The sequence below is a fragment of the Tursiops truncatus genome, chromosome 10 (genome assembly GCF_011762595.2).
Source record: "Tursiops truncatus isolate mTurTru1 chromosome 10, mTurTru1.mat.Y, whole genome shotgun sequence".
NCBI lineage: Eukaryota > Metazoa > Chordata > Mammalia > Artiodactyla > Delphinidae > Tursiops > Tursiops truncatus.
The window spans coordinates 56,898,430-56,917,524 of record NC_047043.1 but is presented as its reverse complement, the minus strand read 5'-3'; the positions used below and the strand labels follow the sequence as shown (position 1 = coordinate 56,917,524).

Sequence of the window (19,095 nt, the reverse complement as noted above, 5' to 3'; positions counted from 1 at the left end):
TCCTGGTAAGAATGCAAAATGTTACAGCCATTGTGGAAAGCAACTGACAATTTGACAACAATTTCAAACATTTCAACATTTCAACAAATTCAAACATTCCCTTAACATATCACACAGCATTCCCACTCCGAAGTCAAATGAAAACCTATTTCATACAAAACACTCTGGGCAAATGCTTATAGTAGCTCTATCCAAAACAGCAAAGACTGATAACAATCAAAATCTCCCTCTTCTACCGAAGAAACAAACCAACTGTGGTACACCTACACAATGGTATACTGGTCAGCAACACGAAGGAACTATTAATAAGTGCAATAACATAGATGAAACTCAAATGCATCATGCTAAGAGAAAGAAAACAGACTCAAAAGGCTATATACTATATGACTCCATTCATAAGGTATTCTGGAAAAGGCAAAACTGTAGGGAAGAACAGATCAGTGGTTACCAGGGATTAAAGGGTAGGGGGAGGTTTCAGTACAGAGAAAATTTGCACTCTATTTTTTCTAATCTCTTCCTTTTTCTTAATGGAAGATTGTCAACACAATGGCTCAAGAGAGAAAGCTGGTGGGCTCAAAAGAATCTACCAGACTCAATTATAAAAAAACAATACTCTTCCTCCAAGTCAATAAACTATTGGCGGACTCAAAGCAGAAGGGGCAACATTTCTCCAGAAATGAGGGGTTTTCTTGTTGGCAGCAGAAAGCTTCTTGGTAGACTATGAGCTAAAACAACCTCTCCTTGATTACCGTTTTGACTTAAAAACATTTTAAGTTGCCTACACCAAAGCTTTCATTCAGAGGCACATTCACTAATTTTGGTGCACTATAATACCTCTGTATGTTAATACAGCTCTTTGCTTCTTAATTCAGAGAAACTAAACAAAACAAAGACTGGTTAAAGGGAATGAATGTATATATAAATCAAGTATCAACTAAGAGAAATCACCATTTAAAAATACAATCTTTTAGAGTTATTTTAGAAGCAATATATACATTTGGCTTTTATGCTTAAACAAATTTGCATTTATTTATTTATTTATAGATTCAAGTTGCCATATAATGCAATGCAGTTATTATGCAATAAAACAGAGGATACCCAAAATCCTTCTAAGAAATCTATCTAGTCTAGTCCAGAGGGTAGTTTAAATCTCCATTTTTCTCTCCAATTTTATTATCACCAATTATTTTGTAAAACTTATTTGTCCCCTGGTTTTAAACTAAATTAATTAAACATATAATCACAACTTTAAAAAAAGGAAAGAAGACACAGAAAATTCAAAGGGAAAGAAATACCCAGATCTTAATAGCCAAAGAAAAAATATTGCTATTAACATTTGGATTAGAACCATCAGGCCTTTTCCTATAGAAATGCATACATGTAAATATACACATGTATAAGTTTTTCACTTAGCATTATATCATGGCCCTCTTCCCAATAATAATGTTTTATATACAGTTTTATTTTCATAGAGGCAAGGTATACCATAGGAGAGGCCAACATTTAATCAACTGTCTAATGTTGGACAAATAGCTCCTTTTCGGTCTTGAACCTTACATTCAACATTGTGAAGGACTTGTGAGTCTTTTATAGTTTCTTCCTTTGGTGTCATTCTTATAGTAAAAGGGTTCCCCATTCAAAGATCAGCTAAATATTCATATAATTCTTTCTAGTACTTTAATTGGTTTCACTTTTATATTTATATCCTTAATTTTACTGAATTTACATCTAATATACAATTAAAAGAGGGGATTTAACTTTAACTATCCCCCCTAAATGGCTAGCTAGTTGTCCCACCACCATTCAATAACCAGTTCATCTTTTTCTTCTGACAAGAAATACCTACCGTAACATATACCAAATTTGTGTATATCTACACTTTGACAGCTCCTGGACTTTCTATTCTGTCCCATTTATTTGTCTATTTACTCTGGTGTCAGTACCATGATTTTTTAGTGGCTGTAGCTTATAACATATGATAGGAAAAACCCCTTCCACTGCATTATTTTCTCCAAAAATGTTCATGACCATTATTTCACCATTTATTCTACCTGACTTACCTTAAAATCAGATGTTTTGATACACTGCTTATTCAGTTATTTTATTTTGTTAACTGGTCTTCTCTGGTATTAGATTTGAGTGATGTATTTTTCTTTTAGCTTATCTACTTTTTCCCTGAAATTGTCATGTACTTAATCACATTTAATTAAGAACCAAAAGGAGGGAATTCCCTGGCAGTTCAGTGGTTAGGACTTCGCACTTCCATTGCAGGGGGACACAGGTTCGATCCCTGGTCGGGGAACTAAGAACCTGAATGCTGCGCAGCACGGATGAAAAAAAAAGGGGGTGGGGACAAAAGAAAGCTTCATAAAATAACTAAATAACTGTTGGTAGACCCGATGGCTGTCCCTAAGCTTTGGTTTATCATGGCAGTATCCTTGTGCCAAGTCTCTGAATGTTAATTGAATCCTGGGGTAGAAATGGCCCCTGCTTCTCCTAGGCCAGCTCTTGTCTCTCCAGATAGTAGGGTTTGTAGTGGTCTGCTAGAATCTGCGAAAGTTAATTCTCATGACACTGCACCAACTTTCTCAGGAAGGGAAGTCACAGATTGGTTCTTGGTGTCTTCCTGTAGTTGATCTGTCCTTCCTTCCTTCATGTGTTGTGGCGGGTGAAAACTCATCACTGCTTGTGGGATGCAGTGGGCAACACTTCCCTACTAGCTCACTGTTTCTGTGCCAGTGGAGTTTTCCCCTAAGTTTTCTTTTTCTTTGTAATCTTCTCCCCTTACCTCACCATCTTATCAGGAAATCCTGAGTTAGATCACTTTGTGGAAATGTGTATAAGCAAACTGTACCACTAATAAACACTAAAATGATAAGATAACCTAAGATTAACTGTTAAAAAAAAGTCTAGCTCTGAATACATGGATGACGACACTATGGGTTTTGGAAGAAGAAATAAAAGATGGCAACCCGCTTTCTGATTGGTAAGTAGCTTCCCTGGTCTACTCAACAGAGGCAGATCTCCTGAGTGGGCAGATCTTGGGGTCTTTCCCAGAGAAAAGCCAAGAGTTTCACTATGTTATAATAACCAACTGACTGAACAATCTATAAAAAAAAGTCTCCTTGATAAACCTTTCAGTCCCCAGAACAACTGGGTATGCTCTGAAAGGCGAGCTACACAGCTGTTGCCCAACTATTTATGTAATTAGCAGGGTAAGTACGTTCTCCTCAGCTTAGGCACAAATAATAGCACTCTTTTTCTTTTAGCATGGGTCAGATATTTTTTCATTTGAGAAAGTAATGTGTACACATGATTTTAAAAATACACAAAGGGTACACTGAGAAGGAGATCTTCCGTCCATTCCTGACCTGTCTCCTACCCCCATCCTACACTGCTCTCCCTAGAGACAAGTCCTGTATTCATCTGTTCTGGAAATAGAGAAATCCTTCATTATCCCTCAAATTAAAATTGGTGACTCAACCTATTAATGCCATTGAGAAGAGAGAGTATTACAAACTGTTAAGAAAGCTGGCACACCAAAAGCATTGCACTGGCTAAGATTTATCCAGATATGCAGAAAAGATGTAGTATGTTTTTCTTTTTATTTATCAATATGGAAATAACTTATAAATTATTTATTCAACAAACATTTATTAAGCATCTACCATATACCAGGCACTTTCCTAGGAGGTAGGGATAGAAAACGAAACAGGACATGATCCACCCACTATGACCCTCCAGTTCGTCTTACTAAGAACATAGTTAAGACCAGCTGATGGTTATTTTTTGTGTTAGATCACCATATCATCACATACAAGTTACTCATGAATCAAATGAAACAATCTCAACACAGATCCAAGGCTCAGATGCTTCCTCCAGATGCTGGACCACAACACTGTATTTGTGGTAAGCTCAGAGCAGACCGGCATGGTCTGATGGCAAAGCACCCCTTATCGGTAATGTCCTTACAGGTCCCTGACTGTCAGACGAACTTGGGGTGTGATCATGTGCGAAGCACCCAGGAAGATGGGTTGACGTGGCCTCAGTGTTTGGACAAAGTATAATCTCAACACAGAGGGTGCCTGCTGCTGTTTACGAGCACGAAAAGGAGAAGCACTTCCACTTGCACAGAAGCCTTTGACTTTGGCAGGTGACAGCCAACCTGCACAGCACAGGCACAGGTGGGTGAGGGTGGGAACGTCCTGAAGCTACTTCACCACAGCTAGTCTCTGGGGAAGCAGTAACTGCTTTTTAAGTTAACGCTTCAAAACAGTGCTTACCATGCATTACCATCTTTGAGTTTAATTTTTTTAAAAATTGTCTCAAGAATTTCTATGCTTTCTTTTGCTTAATAACAAAAAAAGATGTACTACCTTTCCTTTTTTAATTCAGTTGACAGGAGAAATTAAGGGCAAGATTTAAAGCCCAACTGTATTAAATATTTTGTCTTCTGTGGATAAGTAAGAACATACTGTCCCTTTCATCCCAGATAGTCTATCAAAGTTTCTTAACCTCATTATCCTACTCATATTTTTAACTTTGTTGTTACTTTCTTCTTCAAGTAGGTACAGGTAGAAATAAAAAATAAATATTAAATGTTGATGCTAATTAATTCAGAAGTTGACCCATCTAAAACTCAAGAATGTTGCCAAAATTAACAAATTCCTAGGGCTCAATGATAAGGAAAGAACCACGGAAGTAATGACCTTTAGTAAAATGAGGTTGGTTCGTCTGACCCGAAGAGAGCTTGGCGGGTAGGGAGTCAACGGCTGCAGGCATTTCTAAGTAACAGTATTAAATAGACTATGTACGAGAAAAGCTAATTACCAAATGGTTAAAATCAAAATCTAATACTGGGATTTGAGAGCCTTCTGGAATAAACAGATGAACTTTTATTTCTACTCTCCTCTCCTTCAAAACTCTCACTAAAATGACCATCCACAGTGCCCACACCCCAGTGAAGTACGGGAGACAGGGCTCTGCGACCTCTGAAGGGCCAGCTGAAGGAGGACAGGAGGAGGACAGGAGCCTCCCCGCTGGCCCCTCTCTCCCAGCCTTGAGAGCCAGGCCTCCAGCCCAGTGAAAGACAAGAGACTTCGTCTCCAGAGACCATACCAGGGAAAATGCCACTACACTGAAAGGGGGGAGCAGGAGACAGAGACCAGGCAGGGAACAGAAAAAAACTTCAGAGAGATGACACTGCATTCATGAAAAGAAATACAGGATATTAGTTTTAAAAGGGGGCGGAAACACTCAGAGAACAAAGAAGAGCTCTTGGATGCTAAACATCTGATAGCAGAAATAAGTCAGAAAGAGAAAAACAAACATCGTATTATTAACGCATATATGTGGAACCTAGAAAAATGGTACAGATGAACCAGTTTGCAGGATAGAAGTTGAGACACAGATGTAGAGAACAAACGTATGGACAGCAAGTGGGGAAAGCTCCGGGGTGGTGGGGGTGGGGGTGTGATGAATTGGGCGATTGGGATTGACATGTATACGCTGATGTGTATAAAACTGATGACTAATAAGGACCTGCTGTATAAAAAAATAAATAAAATTAAATCTAAAAAAAAAAGAAGTATGTGGTGGGTGTAAAAGCATTTATGTTACACAGCAGGGAGTCAGTAACACTAGAAACAGGCTATTTGGAAATGTACAGGTAACCAGCAGAAGAAAGGGTGAAAATGCTAAGTCACTGACTCTAGGAAATCAGAAAGGGGAAGTGACCTGTTATTTTGTCGTTACTTCTCAAGAGAATATTCAGGTTTTTAAATTATGAGTATGTGCTACTTTCAAAAATAAAGTACAATTAGAAAAGGAAACTGAGCGTGTGGTCGATGATAAGCAGAAAAATGTGTAAAATCTAGTTTTTAAGTTATAGCAAGTACTAAGGCAGACACAATTTGTGCCTGTAGAGAACCACAGTTAACTCAGGGCTAGAAGCACGAGAACAGTCATCCGACGTATGCCACCTGCCCCCAGCGTGAAACCAGCTACTTCAGGAACAACTCTGCTCCAGGAACTGCTCCCAGGACGGCCCCGCCCTCTGGAATGGGCATCTCAGTGGACAACACACTCAGATGAACATGCTAACAACCAGGCCTGGGCCCTGAGTCTCTGCTTTTCTGAGTTCCTACTTCTGGCCGCTCTCTGCCTCCTGAGGGGCCCTCTCTGCTTCCCCAAATGTGCAACCCAAACGGTCAGGAACAATAGTTCCTGAGTTAACTCCCCTAGCCAGGAGAGCAGCCAGACGAAGCCGGGCGCCCCCCGCTGGCCATTCCAAGCCCTCCAAGGAAGGTCGTCCAGAGGAGCCTGGGCTGGGTGTTCACAAGCTCACCACTGGGCAGGGAACAGGGTGGGGGCGGGGGTCCAGCTCCCACCGGGAGCCCTGGCTACACCCACTGAGTTAGGGACCAGGGAGGCCAGCTTCCAGAAGAAATGGGTAATGGACAGGCAATCCAATAAATAGGACACCGACGTTAGGGAAAGGGACTGTTTATTGAATTTATGCCTTAAGAGATTCAATTTGGGGCCATGTTCAAGAATTATTGAATTATATCTTCTCTTAGGAACAAGTGATTGCATGCTCTGAGCTTCCTGTGCTCTGCACGCGGATGAGCGATCAGCACCAAATGCCATAAAGCAGAAATCCAGCAAGACGATCATTCTGTAGAAAAAAAATTCATTCTCTTCTTTGTCTTTGTTTGTTCACTGGTAGTGGAAAGAACGTTCTCCTAAGTGACTCGAGCCAGAGTGAAAAAGGTCTGCTTCCAGGCCCTAGGCCTTTTTCTCAGTGAGCTTAGTAACCATATATTTTTACAGTGTTTGGGGGATCTTACAACTTTTCCTTCAGGTGACAGGTTTTGTTCTTTTCATTCGCACTTCACTGAAGAAGCAGCCAGCCACACTAGACTCGCGTTAACAGCCCCTGTGGATGCACCCTGGGGCGACACTCAACACTTGGCCTGGTTGCCAACCATGCAACAGACACGAACGACTAACATCAATGCCCTGGCACCTTGCACCACTCGGCGGACTCATAAGCCAATGTCATCCATGCTTGATTACAGACAAAGGACTGCACTCTCCCCCAACGGCATGACCAGCTGGCCACGTATTTGGACTTTCCGTGTCTGCAGCGTATCGCGCTGCTGAGTAGGGACCTGGTGTGAGGACCACTAAAGACACCAAGGGTGAAAGAGGAAGCAGCAGGCTTTCACAGTAATGCTGTGGAGAGCACACAGGCTGACAGGACGAATTCTTCAATAATTTTCATTTCAGGCGCTCAAAACACGTGGTGGTTCAATTAGCTAATATTCTAAGTACATGCTAGAGAAAATTATTTGTGTGTGTGTGCTAAAGAAGCACTTTGCTACCAAAAAAAAAAGGGGGTGTCTACTTCCAAGTGACTAAATAAAGGTCAGCGAAAAAGTCTTTCTCTCTCTATGAGGACAAGAAAAGTATAGTGACACCCCCAAAATTAATGAGCTAGTGTTTTTTTCACTTTCTTAATGTTGCTAATGGCGCCAGGAAATTAAAGTGTTACTGGGCCTGGCTCATTGGCGTAATGTAACATCTGTAAAAATTGAGATTACTTAATAAAATTTAAAACCTGTTTTTATTGTCTCATGGTCATTAGTGGTCCTCATCAAAAAAGACTGTCTTACAACAAATAAACAACTACCTAAACATTTACAAACAAAAATCTCCTTTTGCTGAAGAGGGCTTCTATTATAACTAATCATAATCCCACATAAAAATGAATAATCCCATAAAGTACCTTCTGCAACAATACGGTGCTTTAAGGATTTGGAAGCCCTTGAATACTACTTCTTCTGATCTTCAAGGCAACTGTATTAAGCAGTTATCAACATGACACATAGATGAGGAAAAAACAACTTGAAGCTCAGCGAAGGCTTGCTTAACGTCGCCCAGTTTTCAGGGAGTTGGGGCTGGAAGCAGGCTTTTGACTTCCAGCCCTGTTCTCCTTTTCTTACTAAATCTACTCACATCTCTAACAGCAAAAGCTTTAGATGGTATATATATATATAGCTCTTCCCTTCATTTGTTCCCTCCTCTTGCAATAAGCATTCAGCCTGAAATTATTTAGAGTTATTGAAACTCTAAAACTTTCCCGTAAACACAAACAAAATGAGAAGCAAAACATTAAAAGAACCCATATCCTGGCAGTTTGAAAGAGACAGGGAAAAAAGAATTTTAGAGATCATCCTTTAAGGCAATGAGGTTATATTTTAAAATCACAATGGTAAAGATTAAAAGCTTGGTAAAACCCCACACTTTATTAACACTGGGCAGTAGATATCATAAGAGAACAGGTACTTGCTATGTACCCAAACCAGTCTAGACCATGGAGAAGGACGAAAAGCTACCCCAATTCATTCAAAGAAGCTAGAATCTACTTAATACTAAAACCTGATTTTAAAAAAAGACCAAATTCACTTATAAATATAGATGCCAAAGTCCTATACACACACACACACACACACACACACACACACACACACACACACACACACACACACACACACACACACACACACACACACATTACTGGTAAATGGAATCCAGCAGTGAATTAACTGAATAATATAAAATGACCAAGCAGGGTTTATTTCAAGAATGCAGAAATCACTCACCATTAGGAAAGCTGTCAACATAATTTATTACATTTACGTTTTCTTAAAGTAAAAAAAATTAAAACTATATCAATAAAGCACGGGGCTAAAAAATCATTTGGGAAAATTCAATAGTCATTCCTAATTAAAACAAGCATGTAAACTAACAACTACCTAAAACAGAAGTAGAAAAAGATACTTAAATAAGATCAAGGTCATTACTACAAACCTATAACATCTTATTAAACAGTGAAATACTTAGGCTACTACCATTTAAGTCAAGACTAAGACAGAGATGTTTACTATTCAATATTGTTTTGGAGGCCCTAGCTAATGCAACAAGATATAAAATAAATAGTGTTAAGTATTGGCAGAGAAGAGAAAACATCATCTGAGTATAAACTCAAGATACAACGAACAACCAATCATCACTAATAAGACAGCAAAGTAGTTGTTGGATACAAATATATTTTTAAAGTTTTTCTTTATACTAGTAAGGTATTCCGCACCACCCAGGACTCATTGCCCCTTTTTCAAAGAGTTCTTAACAGCTTTTCGGCTGAAACCATGAGAAGTTACAGTTGCCAAATCACACTACCGGCAGTAAGATTCAATGTGCCCATGTACTGACAATGGCAACCATCTCATGGCATCCACCTGATGACAGCCACTGTAAAAGGCCGCCAATTTCAGAGACATTAAAATGTGAAAAGATGTGCCCTTAGAATCAATGAAATGAGGTGGCATAATCTGTTGAGCTTTTATCCTAAGCTGTAACTTTACAGATACTGGTACCAAAACCCCCCTTGGATGTAACTAACCTGAAGATGGAAGTTGTCTTTTAAACCCTGAACAGACATGGGCATGCACACAGGCACACATGCACACATACCCACACCCCCGTTACAGAAATTATCCCAATAAATATCTTAGCTTTTTCAGTGTATGTATTCTGAATTGGCATAAGCTATGAAGGTTTAGATAAGCTTCCAGATCTATATGACTTCCTATAGGTCAATATAGAATGGTGGCCAAAGAAACAGGTAACCGGTGAAGCGTGGGTAAAAGGCTTATGGGGGGAGGGGAACAACAAACTGAATCAACTCAAATTTCTCAGGGAAGAACTTACTCATTCGCTGGGGTAGGAAGTATAAAATTTTATAAATTCCAAACATTTTTTTAAAAAAGGTGAACAAAGTCTTACTACTGTAAGACCATTCCTGTGAGATGGGTTCAATAAACTGTGGCTTTGGTAGAAAAACTGGAAGCATCCCCAGCCCTGTGACCTGGTACAGCCTCACCAAAGCTATAACCCCAGCTGCTGTATGGGTTACAGCAGAAAGAGTAATTCTGTTCCCGTCAGGTGAGTGAGGAACCTGGGATGAAATAGATAGAACAACTTTGGGTAAGTCCTATCATAAGGGTGCGACAACATTTTTAAAAATTACTGGGCAATTTTGTGCTTCCTTCTTTTAACATGTTTGAAATGCTTAACAGAATCTAATCTACTACTTTTATGGGTTAGCTGTATTTTATCTGAGTTGCCTGACGCTCAGAAGATTCCGCTTGTTAGATTCCAAGGATGCTTTGTCAAGCTTTGACAGGTTTGAGTCAGACACATGAAGTCTGCAAATTAAGTTTAAATGTTAACTAATTTTGTGTTGGGGTTAGTAGTTTAGGGAGTCCTAATGTGTTTATTTATAAGTTTATTGAATATTAATCAAAATATAAATAAAAGGATGATTTCATGTAAAATTTACTAGGTTTACAAGCAAAGTAAGCTTTATAAGTTGAGTGTAAGAAACACTGTTTTTTTTACATTCATGGGTTTTAGTAACTTGAATGTTAAGACACAAGTATTTTGAGTAATCCTTTCCACGCACTCAGACAATGAAACACAAAGACAACTCCACTGATGGAAAGATAGAGAACCTAAAGAATTTGAAGAGGTAAAGGATATCTGAGAAATCACGAGGACAAAGCTCCTCAGAGGACAGCAAAGGGAGGAGAGGTTGAAAGAGGCCATAACACAACACCTAAGACTAAGATTCCTACCCTGATGAGAGAGACGGTTGTATTATTCACCTTCCAATTGGCCAGAGCCCAGTGTAATGTCTACACATGACTGACAGTCTGCTGAATGACTACATCTGCCTGGGTTGGGGAGGGGGGCGTGGAAGATGACAGTGAGTGTTATGGGGAAGACGGAGGAGAGCCAGGGACCCCCGTCAAAGAGCCAGTGCAGGGTCCTCGCTCAAATTACTTCACCCGCATCACGTTCTGTGACACGGAGCACAGGGGGACAAGAACATCAGTGTAGACAGTGGTTCTGATCTGGTGATCTCCCTTTTCCTCTTAAAAGCAAACTGAAGAAGACCATTGAAATCACAGATGTGTCAACCACTGGCTGGAGGTATCCTTTTCTACAGCCAAAAAAATCCAACAGATAAACGGTACAGGATTCAGAAATCAGAACAGTATGGGCTCCCTCTAGTGGTTTAAAACACCTTTACATACCCTCAGATCCTTAAAAGGATGTTTCTGCTGTATTTTGGTCATTTATTTTTATTTCCTGTATCGCCTAGTTCCTTTCCTCTTGGGAAATCCAAATCTAACAAATAGTTCACTGCAAACAGTCATCCCAGTAGATGAGGAGAGGGGAGTAGGCCCAGAGACCAAATGTGATGGCTCCCAAGTCACAAAGCAAGTTTATCCGCTCCCCTCAAGACCAATCAGAAGCTTAAGCAGCAGTGAATGAAGAGCTCGGGGACAGACACAGCTAAGCCACGTGATGCGAAGGGACCGGAGAAAGAGACCTGCATTAGGCAAAGGGAAGTGAGCTGTACCATGACGTAGAAAATTAATTTTCTCACATGGCTATGAAATCATCTCTGAAGAAACTAAAAAGGATTCATTGCTAACAGGCTTCTGGGTAATCCGGCCTCAGTCTGCAGGCTGCTGCGGCTGCTCTGAGAGTTATGTCCGCGTGATATTTTCAGTGCTGTCAGGTACAGAAAGTTCTCATCACTGACCAGTCATGCATCCTATTAAAGACTGCACTCCCGTGAGGCGGTGTTACGGCTGAGGTAAAGGGATTTTTTTTTTTGGCGAAACTGAGTATGGCTGCCATTTGCACTGAAGCTTTGAGTCTTGTTACATAACGATACAACAAAGTGTTGGGGATCTATAGGTGCAAAAAAAATCAATACAAACAAAAAACATAGAGGAACCAAGGGAAAAAGCATGAAATCCCTCCACTAAGAAATGTAAATAACAATTATGAAACAGGTGGGCAATGTAATTGGTACCTAACTGATTACAGCTCTGCTGTGATGGTGTCTGTTTTCTGCCACTGCTAAGAAAGGTGTTCTTTTTGCTGCTGCTGTTGTTGTTTTAATCAGGTTATTTCACCTAGTTTAGAGGAGAAAGTCTTTTCAGAAAATTATTCTTGAATCAGTTTCTCAAATAGTCCAAAGTCTGTTTCAAAGATAACAGTAAAAATCTGAATGAAGTTCTTCTGAATTCTCTAAGTACAATGACAGTTTCTCTGATTTGTTTTAGTGAAACTAAGATAGACTACGTGAACACGAAAGCAGCTTTCTGGCACAGTATGAGACGGTGTCAGCATTAGTAAAATTCTGTGACTGGTAACTGGGTTTCTTAATACTGTATAAGGTTTACGCTAAAAAGTGCCACTTATAGTTGAAAATAAATATAGTTAAATCCAACGTGTCTGGTAATTTCTAAGATGTTGAATACCGGATCCCTGGTCAGAATAAAATTCTCTCTCACATATTTTTGCAACGGGAAGATCAGAATCAAATTAAAATTGCTTTAATTACCAGAGAATTTTTCCAGCTTAGCTCGAAGACTGCCTACAGGCTGGATTCCCTGGACGTTACGTCACTCGTGGATTGACTGAGGAGCATGTGTTTTCACGCGTTGCCATCATCGCCAAGGGTTTACTCACGTACAGCGACACCCCAAATTATGCCGCATCAAAGCCCTTTACCAGAGGTCTGCTGCAAAACCCCACCCGGCCTTCTTACTCACCAGGAGCGAGCTAAGACATTTTCTTCACATGCTCTTTTCAGTCGGTCATCTTTCAGGTCATAGAACCAAAACATTGTCATTTTGTGACAAATATTCCAGAAGAGCAGGTGACATACATACACACAGAGTCAAGGCACCAAAACTGTCAGCCAGTGGGGTTTGTTTCTATCTGGTCATTATTCTGCAGTTTCCCCATCTTGTATTTATGTTTAACAAAATAATACGGTCCCTTGGGGCAGAGGTTATTCCTTTTTTATTCCTCCCACAGGGCCAGGATATTACAAGTATGCATAATAGGAATAAAGCACACTTGTAGAAGAAATGAAGTTTATGTTTCAATTTGTAGCAGAGACAGATGTACCTTGTTTCTCAGAAGAGCTAGAAAAGGTAAAGAATTTAACATGTAAATAATTCAAGAAAAAACCATTCCTTCCATTTTTATGATGAATAAAATATATTTAAGATACAGTGTTCCTGCTAAACTGCCATTTAAAATGAGCACACTTCAATACACTTCACCGAATGCCTGTTAATCCTCCACTTTTCAAAAAAAGAAAACGCTCTTGCAGTATTATCTAGATCTTATTAGTCACAACTCATTTATCATGTTGTTCTCATCTCAGAAGTGACAATTCCATTCTCTAAACTGCTCAGGCCAAACCTGGGGTCCATCCTTGATGCCTCGCTTCTGTTGCATCCCACCTGCAGCCTGTTATCAACGCCTTTTGGTTCTGCCTTGAAAATACATCCAGAACCCGCCCACTTCTGCTACCTCCACATTTCCCACCCTGGCTGAAGACGCCATCATCTTGGTCGTACGTCACTGCCACGGCCTCCTAACTGGTCTCTATGCCTCTGCCCTCCTCCCACTATTGTCACCACAGCAGCCACAGTGACCTCATTAACACGTAAGTCCGACCACCCCCCTGCTTAGAACCTCCAGAGGCTCCCGTCACCCAGAGTTAAGCCAAAGTCTTGCCCTTGCCCTGAAAAGCCCTGCATGATCTGCCTTGCCACCCCTCCGCTGTATTTCTGGACTCATCTCCTTCCACGCTTCCCCTCGATCACTCCGATCCAGCCACACGTGCCTCTTCGCTCACCTTGAACACGCCAGGCCCAGGTCCACCACCGGGTCCCATTCCAGATGCCGAGTCAGTGTCACCCTCTCTGGGCAGCCTCCTCAGACTGAACTCCCTGAAACTGGATCCCCACCCCCATCACGACACTCCCACCTCCCTTCCTCACTTAATCTCTCCCCTTAGTATTTACCACTCACATGTGCTGCGTACTTTATTTTCTTATTCATTATCTATCTTCCCCCTAAAATACACTCCATGAGGGCAGAATATTTTCTTCTTTTATTTTGTTTGCTGCTGTGTCACCTCTGCCTTGAAAAATGTCTGGCACTGAGTAGGTGGTAATAAATCCTTCTTGAATTAACTGAATGAGTTACAATTCCTATTTACTGGAAGAGTCTAGAGGTCACCTCAGTTTCATAAGAAGACAAAGTATGTCAGTGCCTTTTTTTTTTTTTCTTTCCCTAATAGACTTGACGTTGTTACTTTTTCGCCCAAGAGTTAATGAACAGTTTCTCTCTGCATCCCTAGCAGCAGGGAAGGTCACTGGGTACTTTCTTCTTCCTCTCACCAGAGTCCAGGTAAGGTAGGAAAAAAGAGGAGAGAATTTTTCTGAAATGATGTTTGAGGGAAGCAGGGTGGGTATTGTAGTCCCCCCGGCCCTGCTTTACAGGAGGGAGGAACAGGGGTTCAGCGAGGCTCAGGCCCTACCGCAGTGCAGGGCTTATGCGGGACCCTCCTTGCCCAGACTGCTTCCTCAACCAGCACCGCACGCAGACAGTCAAGCATGTGAGGGACCCCAGCACGACCCCTGCTACCGCCAGCCCCTCCCTGTAGGGTCGGCACTGCCTGGATGTCCTCACAGTTAAGACTGAGCCCTTTACAAAGGGCCTGAGGAAAGGAAACAAAAATCTCAGATGGTGGCTGGAGTGCAGAACAGTCACTGGTGGCTCGGTAACCAGGGACACTCAGGAAAAGGCCTGTCTCTAAATCCCAATGGATGTGGACGGCCTTCTCCTAAGCGGAGAACATGAATATATTAAACTTAGGGAACTCCTCTGTGGGCTCTAGGGAGCCGCTCGGTCACTATTAACTGTGATAAAAATGAAATGCCACTGGCACATGGGTCTGGTTTTGAAAAGAAAGGGAAGATTCTACAGTTAGCATGTGAATACTGAAGCAAATAAACCGTCACCAACAAATGCTTACAAACAATGTGGTCAAGTGAGGAAGAAATGTTCTAGATGTTTGTAAAGGGTAGGAGAGAAATGTAAAGGTATTTATTTAAGAACACTGGAAATAAATTATAGTTTGAATAATATACAATATTTTTCGCAACCAAGAAAATGTTTATGATGCTTAAGAGAAAACAAAAGTGGGGGAAACGAAGGAAGAGAATAAAATAGAATAAAAATAACTAAAAGAGAAAAATGCTCCAATCCTACTAAAGGTACATCTCCTTATTTTTTCAAAAAAGACCAAACATTAAAAAGTCACAAAGGGGACCTCATCAAAATTGAAAACTTTCGTTCTGTGAAAGCTTATGCGAAGCTACAGACAGGAAGAAAATATTTGGAAACCACGCATCCAACAAAGGACTACATAACGAACATTTAAAACTCAACTGTTTGAAAAAAGAAACCTAGTTTAAAAATGGGCAAAAGACATGAACAGACGATTCACTAAAGAGGACACAGAGATGGCAAATAAGCACCTGAAAAGATGTTCAACATCATTAGCCATCAGAAAAATGCAAATTAAAACCAAAATGAGGTATCAATACAAATCTATGCGGATGGCTAAAATAAAAATCAGTGATGACACCATCCTGGCAAGGATGTGGAGAAACTGGATCACTCATACATTGCTGGTGGGGATGTAAAATGCTACAGCCACTCTGAAAAACAGGTGGGCAGTTTCCCATAAAACTAAACATGCAATGACCATACAGCCCAGCAATGTTACTCTTGGACATCTACCCAGAGAAATAAAAGCATGTTCACATAAAACCTGTACAAAAATGTTCATAGTAACTTTATTTGTAGTATCTCCAAACTGAAGTCAGCCCAGGTGTCCTTCAGTGGGTAAATGGCTGAACAAGCTGTGGCACATCCACACCATGGAAAACTACTCAGTAATAAAAAGGAACAGCTATTGATACACAGAGTATCTTGGATGAATCTCCAGGGACCTGTGCTGAGTGAAAACAGCCAGTCTCAAAAGGGTATGTACTATATGATTTAACTTACATAACACTTTTTCAAAAGACAAAATTTTGGAAATAGAGAACAGACTGGTGGTTCCCAGGGGTAAGAGGTGGCAGGGGGGTGGGCGGTGGTTTTAAAAGGACAAGATTCTAATGGTGATGGAACTGTTCTGTAACTTGACGGTGATGGTGCATACACAAACCTCCACAGGTGATAAAACTGTATAGACCTAAACACACACACACACACACACACACACACACACACACACACACACACACACACACACAGGTGAGTACAAGTAAAACGGGTTGATCAGTGGGTTGTCTCGATGTCAATATCCTGGCTTGTGAAATGGCTCTGTAGTTCCACAAAATGTTACCACTGGAGGAAACTGGGGGAAGGGTACACAGGTCTCTGCATATTATTTCTTGTGACTGCATGCGAACCTACAATTATCTCAAAAATTTCAGGGTGAAAAATCATGACGTCATTAGCTTGACATGGTCTGATTAGGCGCCTTCTTCCAAATGCCTTGGACCTAACTAGATTTTTCACTATGTGCAAGAGAGCAAGCTTACAGAGTTGGAAAATGTATTTGATTCAACTGAAAGTTAATTAAACCCACTAGATCTACATTAAAACTCTCCAATAATCCTACTAAGTCAGCCAGAGATTACAATGTGCTATTCATATCTCCAGCTAGAATGGAAAAAAGGTTATCTTTTTTAAATAGTTGGACACAATCATATTTTGTTTCAGTACAATCATACTGTTTTCAAGATGACAAAAATTAACTACATAATGTTTATCCCATTTTGTGGTTTAATTAAAATTGTTAATAAGCAAGAATGGTATACTTTGGTTGTGACCAATTAGTGAATTCTTATATGCCACATTCAAAATTTCATGATCACTTTAATGATTTCATTTTTAAAGACTAGAGCTTTTAAGTGATATGAAGATAGTGCAAAAAGAGTTAATGGTAATAAAATAACGGAGTGCAACATGCACAAAATAAAAAGTATTATTATATTTCCAACATTATTTACTTATACATTATGGTTCTTTAGCTTTTTTACTGCTGCTCTAGTAACACAAATTCGATTTTTTTTAATTCACAAAATATAGCCCACATATCACGCTATTGATTTGACAGTATCTGCAAAATCTCAGAAAAATGTTTTAACAAGTTCCTAGTTCTAGACTGACATTCCCAATTCTATTTAGTCCAAGAGTGGAGTCTGCGTAAACTCTTCCATATTAAATTAATGTCTGTCTAATGTCTAATCCCTATCTCTGCCCGAAAATAATCTTTTATAAAATAACCCTAAGCTTCTCTCTTCATCTGTAAATCATGATTGCGGACACACAGAGTCAGGATTTTGCTCGTCTTTTAGTGTCACTGGCCTTCCTGTCTGGGCTGCCACCACAGCTCCCACTTTCAGTTCTCAGATGTGCAGCCTGAACCAGCCCTGATACCTGAGAGGATCGGAGAAGTTCATGTCTGTAGTCTGACAAGAACGAGACCTGCAGGCTTCTCTGGAGGGAGAAAATGCCTTCTTGAACTCAGAAACCTCTCACAAAGTGTGGGGGGCTCTTCACTGTGCCCTTGGGGGTCAGGGCACTAGCTCCTCATGGCCGCTGGGGCACTGCCCCCCTCTAAGGTGTGTTCCTGGGTACAGGCACAGGACAATGAGGTCCATGGGGCAAGGGCTAAACTAAACTGCAAAGAAGCACAGTCTCGTCACATAAACCCAGGGGGTCACGAGCTCCGACTGTGCTTTCCTTAGAGAACTGCCCAGTCTGTAGGCTGGAGTGGGAGTGGAGAGAAGGGTGAGAGCCCCCCATGGGAGAACATGCTTGCCGCGACAAATGGCTACAGCCCACGACGTCTCACTCACGTCAGCGCGTGATTCTACCAGCTTTACTGTTGGCTTCATGCCTCTGGGCTCTGTCACCCAACTAACTGGCAAGTGTCTTCTGGGAAGGGGGCCACCCTCTCACTGTTTTGTATTTTCCAGCACTGACCATAGCTCTGGGCACAGGAGAAAAGCAGAGGTAAGATGGAAGATCAACACGTCAGGAGCCAGCCCAGACACAAGAAAGAATCCCAGACCTGCCCCTTTTCATTTAATAAACATAATATAATATAATGCCAGGCACTGTTCAAAGCCCTTTAAAAATACTGACTTGTTTTTTTCTCCATAACAATGTTATAAGGGTGGAACTATTATCATGCATTATTTTATAGATCAGGAACAGAGGTACAAAGAAGTTCAGTAATCTGTCCACATTTACAGAGTGTGACTGGACCACAGTGCTAGCAGTGGAGGTGGTAATTCTGGATTTTTTTTTTTTTAATGTATGTATGTATGTATGGCTGTGTTGGGTCTTCGTTGCTGCCCATGGGCCCTCTCTAGTTGTGGCGAGCAGGGGCTACTCTTTGCTGTGGTGCGCAGCCTTCTTATTGCGGTGGCTTCTCCTGTGGCACAGCACGGGCTCTAGGTGCGTGGGCTTCAGTAGTTGTTGCACGTGGGCTCAGTAGTTGTGGCTTGTGGGCTCTAGAGCGCAGGCTCAGTAGTTGTGGTGCACGTGGGCTTAGTTGCTCTGTGGCATGTGGGATCTTCCCGCAACAGGGCTCGAACCCGTGTCGCCTGCACTGGCAGGTGGATTCTTAACCACTGCGCCACCAGGGAAGTCCCTCGGGATATATTCTGAAGCAGAGTAAACAAGTTTTGGGATTTGGGGTTGGAGTTAGATGAGACAAGGACAACTCCAAGGTCTTGGGCCTTAGCAATTAGGAAGATGGAGTTGCCATTTACGGAAATGGGAAAGATTTTATTTTCATTCTTTTACACACTTATCTTTATTGAAAACATTACACTCTTACTTATTAAAAATACCCTGATGGGTGACTTCAACTTCCACCAAGATGAAATAACCCTCCCACATGAAACAACAACCACCAAAATTTTATGATACAACACTCTTCAAGACCCTGGACATCAGGCAATGAAGGACCGTGGTCCTTGAGAGATGGGAAACAAGGTGAGTGTGCAGTCACTTCAGCTTATGGCCTAGAGTCTCCAGGCCTCAGCATGGGGAGAGGAG

The 19,095-nt window shown here is 41.0% G+C and overlaps 1 protein-coding gene across 10 annotated transcripts in view; it reads right to left on the bottom strand.

The window, feature by feature from the left end:
- ANO10 (anoctamin 10) overlaps window positions 1-19,095 on the bottom strand; it is a 213,525-nt gene that overhangs the window by 90,377 nt on the left and 104,053 nt on the right. Inside the window, exons 12-13 of one of the 10 annotated variants that reach the window (XR_012323976.1) lie at window positions 12,488-13,076; window positions 11,959-12,056 (exon numbers count right to left, since the gene is read on the bottom strand). The exons of 5 other annotated variants lie outside the window; for them this stretch is intronic. The gene's annotated coding sequence lies outside the window, so the exon portion shown is untranslated. Of the gene's footprint in view, window positions 1-11,953; window positions 13,077-19,095 lie in introns of all 10 variants that reach the window. 4 more of the 10 variants (XR_012323978.1, XR_012323979.1, XR_012323975.1 and 1 more) reach the window with 4 other exon arrangements.